Genomic DNA, 6,328 nt, shown 5'->3' on the forward strand with positions numbered 1-6,328 from the left:
TTCAAAGTAGAAGATGCACTCAGAGGTCTCCAGTGTCAGAAACCTATACATGCAAAGTGTCTGAGAAATGACACCTTGGGGGAATTCCACAGTATTTCCCCCTTCGAGATGATAATAATGCCTTGTCTGTAACTGGCCTGCTGCATAAACCTCTAGGTTGCCATCTAGTCTAAGAATTAAAAGGGCCTCTCCAACCATGCGCCATCTCTGGGGAGAGGCTACTTTATTTTCCTTGACAAACATCTGAATAACACTTATAAACTGACTGAATTTGTCATACAGATTTTCAAACAACTTCCATGTTTTTCAGATGCTTTTAAATTTTTTCTAAGAAAAATTAGTGTAAAATATCTTAATAAGCCAAAGCCATGTGGATATTTTTGGATGTCTTAGCTATGCCTCTTTATCTGGTGTTATTTTGGTTGCAATTTTTTCAGTTTTTCATCTTTTCAGTTTTTCATCCATTTAACATCAGTCTGTGGTTTATTTTATTAGATAAAATTACTTATAGGTATATTTTCCCGCTAAATTGTGTTCTTCTCCATGGCATTAAAGTATTCAGCAAATTCTCCTGTGGTAAGAATTAATGAAAAAATATTCTTGGTATTAAAGAAATCCATCCATCACAAAACTTGTTTCATAGGTTAACAATTTTAAGTCAGAAGTTGCAGATTTGAGCTATTCTTTTTTAGGTTTATTTCATTTCTTCCATGCAAGAGGGACAGAGACAGAAAGATAGGTACCCCAACAGAGCTTCACACCTTGATCTACCTCCAGTCTCAGCCAGGCCTGTATCAAGGGCATGTGAAGAGGAAGATCCCAGGATATGAATCCAGGACCTTGCCATGTGAGTCCAGTTGCATTACTGCTGCAACCTCAAGCATGTGTGGCCCCAGACTCAAGCTGTTTCTGTTTGGTCCAATAACTATTGGGTTATTAGAAAAGTCGTGATGTATTTTTTTCTATGAAAATATGCCTCATGACTTTTCAAAAAACCCCAATACTTTGACAAAGGACTTAACTTGCTACTTTCAGGAATCTGTCAACTCATTTATCTCAATTTTGCAAACTGGTGTTATGCCACTAACCACCTGATATAGCTATTTCCCCTATAACTCAATACTAGTTTCACATGAAATATAACTATGGAGTTGGCGATTTTTAGAGGAAATAATGTTAGTAATATGTATGTACTAAATATATTCTATCATGAGAACTATATTCATGGAATTTGATTTAACATGTTCAATTGTTTTTAGTTATCAATTCTTTTTATGTATCAGCTCTATGAAGAATGACTTTGAACCATATTTCCTTAAATGTAAATTTCTCTTAAAACATATTTTCACTTTTTAGGTTTAAGTGACAGTTCTAGTTAACGTTTGTTTACCAGTAACCACAAGATTAGGGTATAATCTTAACTACTAGTCAGTAATGGCTGCATCACAGTTGAATAAAAGGGCATTCTTGCTATTCAGCTCTTACAGGATTAAGATTGTTAGTAGATCCAAGAATGTCTCATTTTTTCTAGGCTGTCATTTAACTAACTTTTAGGGAACTGGAACATACTTGAACTAAGAATTATTTAATCTTATACTTGTCTTTATACTCACTCAAAATCAAGAATCCCATCTAACATACATAAGGGTACGTTGTCTGAAACTCCTGCATATATCCAAACAGGTCAGAAATGAGAGGAAAGAGAAACCTTTGACTAAGATGTGAAGTGGGGGAGAATAAAAAAAACATTTTTTACGTAGATTTTAGCCTTTCGTAAATATTTAAACCCGTGAGTAAAAAGTAAAAATACATATAATTAAAATATTCATTCTATAAATTGTTAACCTTTAAGAATATAATTGCTGCTAAAAATAGAGTGCTATTACCTCAAGGAAAATTGGATCCCATTTTGAAAATGAGATCTGGTGTCATAAATGCAGCTAAACTAAATATAAACTTTAGTCCACAAACTGATGCTGCAAAAGGAATGAGTAAAGTAGGAAAACTTTCACCAATGATATTTAATTCTAAACTATGGAATGTGATTAAACATGATCCATAAACAATTTTGATATTTTTCATTGTACACAGGTTATGTATTCTGGGTAGGAAATATTTTAGATACCACAAACTGTCACGTTTATCACTCTTCAAAAGACTAAGTTGTTTTTTTTTTTCCATTATTTATTTATTTATTTATTTATTTATTTATTTTGCTATAGGGCATGTGCGCTCACCAGAAAGACAGACAGAAAGCAAGAAATCACCCTCCCAGAGGGGATAGCCATGCCACAGTCCCTTCTCCTCCATTCTCCTCTCTGGATTTTGGGTGCACACGCACACGCACCTGGCATGAGTTTAAACCACCAGGTCCGGGACTCAAACCACAGTCAATTACATGGGAGTCCAGCAACATAGCCATTACACCAACTGCTAGTCCCTCTGAGATTTTATTTTATTTTTTTTTTTTTTGAGAGGTTTTTGCTATAGGGCACATGCGCTCACCAGAAAGACAGAGAGAGACATAGAGACAGGAAGCGATAAATCTCCCCCCCAGGGGGGATGGCCACACTGCAATCCCTTCTCCTCCTTCCTCCTCTCAGGATCTTGGGCATGCACACACACATGCCCGGTGTGAGTGTAAGCCACTCGGTCCGGGACTTGAACCACAGTCGACTACGTAGGAGTCCAGCAACATAGCCATTACGCTAACTGCTGGTCTCCCTCTGAGATTTCTTAAAATGACATACTGAATACAATAGAGAATCTGGATTGGTTTTGTGTATAAGACTACTTTCACATGAAATGTTGTCATGAGTACTTGTGGAGATCATCTGGAACACGACAGTTTTTGAGGAAAAATGCAGAAATTTATGTTATAAATCTTATACTCTGTACTTTACTTATAATATATGCACAGTACTGATGTCAACCATCTTAAGAGTTAGCTATCTCTTAAAAGTTATAAGTATTGTTGTGTAAGTTTCTTTGGTCAGAAATATTTGGACTAAGTAGTACCTCTCAGATCAGGATTTTCTTCTGTGTCATTTAGCAAACCAAGTATCTGTGGTCTATATAACTAGAAAAAAATTGTATAATGCAACAGAATATACTTTATAGTTTTTACACTTTAAATTTCACATGAGACTCTCTTCAGTATTCTTCCAGAACACAGCTAACAAAATAAGAGGGAAAGCCCTAAAGAAACTTATTTCTATTAAGAGAAAAAGCCAACATTTGCAGGCTAAACAGTTGAATATACTAAAAATAACAAATAGGGTCTGCTATCTTAACCTTCTAAAGTTTGCAAAGTGTTAGGGCCGTCATTTGTAATTTTTTGTGAAGTAGCAGAATAAATTTGGGCAGGTTAATTTTTCTGTTCAATGTGTCCCTAAATGAAAAACAGAAAATAAGTAATTATTATAAGCTGACTTCAGGATGAAATACAAACTTTCCTGCATGTCAGGTGTTGGTTTATTTGTTTTTATAAACAGGCAACATTTTCCAACCAGGCACATACTATTCAATTTTCTGTTAAGCATATCACTTTATAAAGCAGCAAAAACTGCAAAGGAGAAATTGCTGTATACATTGAAAAGCCTTGCATGGTCTCATTTGAGATCATCGGTATAAGAATATTGACTTTTTCAGTTTTTGAAAACATCAAATAAAAATGGAAATAAATAATAAACACATACACACAAAGGCAAATTAACAAGCTACTGCTATCTAGGGTAATTATTAAAGAATAAACATATAAAACATTATGACAATATCCCCTATATATCAGAGAATCTAGAAAGTCACACACATGCACACAGCAGAACATATGATCATAAAATGCCTGAGAAGAATGTAAGTTTTCACCTCTAATAGATTTTTAGGTTAAGCACAAACAGAAAGTGAAGGTTAAGGCATAGTTGACATTCTACTACGTACTGACACAGTATCCCAATACAGACTTAAAGAGTGTTTTTTTCTTTTTCTCTCTTTTTTATTTTCATTCTCTGTTATGCTTGCTCAAAGATTAAGAGAAAATTTAAAAGAATATCTCTACAAACAGAGAACATCAGTAAAGAGATAGAAATGATATTTTTAAAAACACCAGGAAGACACAACACTTGAAATAAAAACTCCAAAGAAAGTTTTTAACAGCAGATTTGGACAGAGGAGAGAATAGTGAATTTAAAGAATTTCAAAATGGAATTATAAAGTGAAAAAAGAAAAAGAAATAAAGAAAGCTGTATTTGATAAAATTCAATATCCCTTAATGATAAAGACCCAATGGAGTCGGCCATGCAGGATCCAGTGCTTTAACCACCATGCCACCCACTGGCCCAAATATGATTTTATTTATAGAAAAATCTAAATACTCCACCTAAAATCTCTTTGAACTAATTTTGAAACATAAAAAAATACAAAATCAACATATAGCTCAGAATAAATTGAAGCAAGGACATAAAAGACCTCTGTAATAAAAATAAAAACTACTGATAAAAGAAAATTGAAAAGGACATAATAAACAGGAGTCTGCCTGATTTTCCTACGACCATACTACCCAAGACAATCTAAAGAGTCATTGCAGTACCTATCAAAATGCAAAAAACATACATCAGTTCTCAGAGCTTCTTCCCGAAGAGCAAGGAGGTCTTTGAGTCTGGTGCCTCCACCTTCCTGGAAACATAGCCCCCAAACGACAGTCTTCACCTCCAATTAAGAAAACAAGACTGTCCCCACCTCAAGTTGGAGGAGGCATCGGCCTCTCAAGACTTACCCAAAGGAAAGAAAGAGGAACAAGAAACAATTGAACATATCAATGAAGTAAAAATAAAATAGACAGACTTAATGAACAAGTCAATGAAGAAATTCTGGAAATAGAACAGAAATCTAATAAACTATACCAACCATTTTTTCAGAAGAGATCAAAATTGATCACCAAAATCCCCAATTTTGGGGTAACAACTTTTGTCAACCATCCACAAGTGTCTGCACAGCTTGGGGAGGAGGACAAAGAGGTGCTACATTATTTGACCTGAGTCAAAGTGACAGAATTTGAAAATATTAAATCAAGTTATAGAATAGTTTTCAATTTTTATGAAAATCCTTACTTCAAAAATAAAGTTCTCTTGAAAGAATTTTATCTGAATGAGAGTGGTGATTCATCTTCAAAGTCCACTGAAATCAAATGGAAATCTGTAAAGGAGTTGACAAAACATTCAAGTAGAATGCAGAATAAAGCCAGCAGAAAGAGCAGCATGAGGAACCAGAGAGCTTCTTTACTTAATTTACTGTTCATTCTGATGCAGGTGCAGATGAGTTAGGAGAGGTTATCAATGATGACATTTGGCCAAATCCATTATAGCACTATTTGGTTCCCAATATGGTTGATGAAGAACAGGAAGGAGAAGAAGATGAATATGAAGATGAAGATGAAGGAGGAGGAGGAGAGACCAGCAGTAAGCGTAATGGCCATGTCGCTGGACTCACATGTAGTCGACTGCGGTTTGAGTCCCAGACCTAATGGCTTAAACTCATGCTGGGTGCATGTGCATGTATGCTCAATATCCGGAGAGGAGAATGTAGGAAAAGGGATTGTGGCATGGCCATCCCCCCTGGGGGGTGATTTCTTGCTTTCTGTCTCTCTTTCTCTCTCTGGGGGAGCACATACCCCCTAAAGCAAAAACCCCCCAAAAAAAAAAAAAAATAGGAGGAGGAGAAGGATTGGAAGATATCGATAAAGAAGGGGATGATGATGAGGATCAAGGTGAATAAGATGAAGATGATGATGAAGGGAAGGAAGGAAAGGAGGATGAAGGATGAAATGACTGATACAACACTTACAGATTTTAATCCTCCTTTTTAAATAATTTTCTTCAGTTCCCAAAAGCAAGTTGCAGTCGTTTTCCCTTTCTGTTTTTTTTCCCTTTTGTGCTCAGTCATCCTGTGCTTGAGGTCTCTTTTCTCTATACCATGGTTCTCAACTTATTTTAGGGGAAAAAATCTTAAACAGAATACAATGGGAAAACAACTTCCTTTTCTGTTTCAAATTCATTTTTATCCCTTCCTGTCTCAACAAAAACCATTTGAAATCAACATCACCATGCTCTGTGGGAGGAAGGGGGTAGACTTTCTACTCCCTTTGCTCTGCTAGAAGCTAGAGGGTGCTAGGTTCCTTTGTAGTAGTACATAGAATTCTAGCTTTTTCCTCCTTTCTCTGTATACTGAGCTCAGAGATTGCATTGTGTCTCCATATGAATATGGAAAGTTAACATTTACCAATATGTATCTGTCTACTTTCTCTTGTTTAAAAAAAGAAAAGAAAACTTTA

The 6,328-nt window shown here is 35.4% G+C and overlaps 1 pseudogene; it reads left to right on the plus strand.

The window, feature by feature from the left end:
• Nucleotides 1–5,829, plus strand: part of LOC102484000 (protein SET-like) — a 41,965-nt pseudogene extending 36,136 nt beyond the window's left edge.
• The last annotated feature ends 499 nt before the right edge of the window (nt 5,830–6,328 follow it).

This window comes from Tupaia chinensis, unplaced genomic scaffold (assembly GCF_000334495.1).
Source record: "Tupaia chinensis unplaced genomic scaffold, TupChi_1.0 Scaffold000147_1, whole genome shotgun sequence".
Classification (NCBI taxonomy): Eukaryota; Metazoa; Chordata; class Mammalia; order Scandentia; family Tupaiidae; genus Tupaia; species Tupaia belangeri.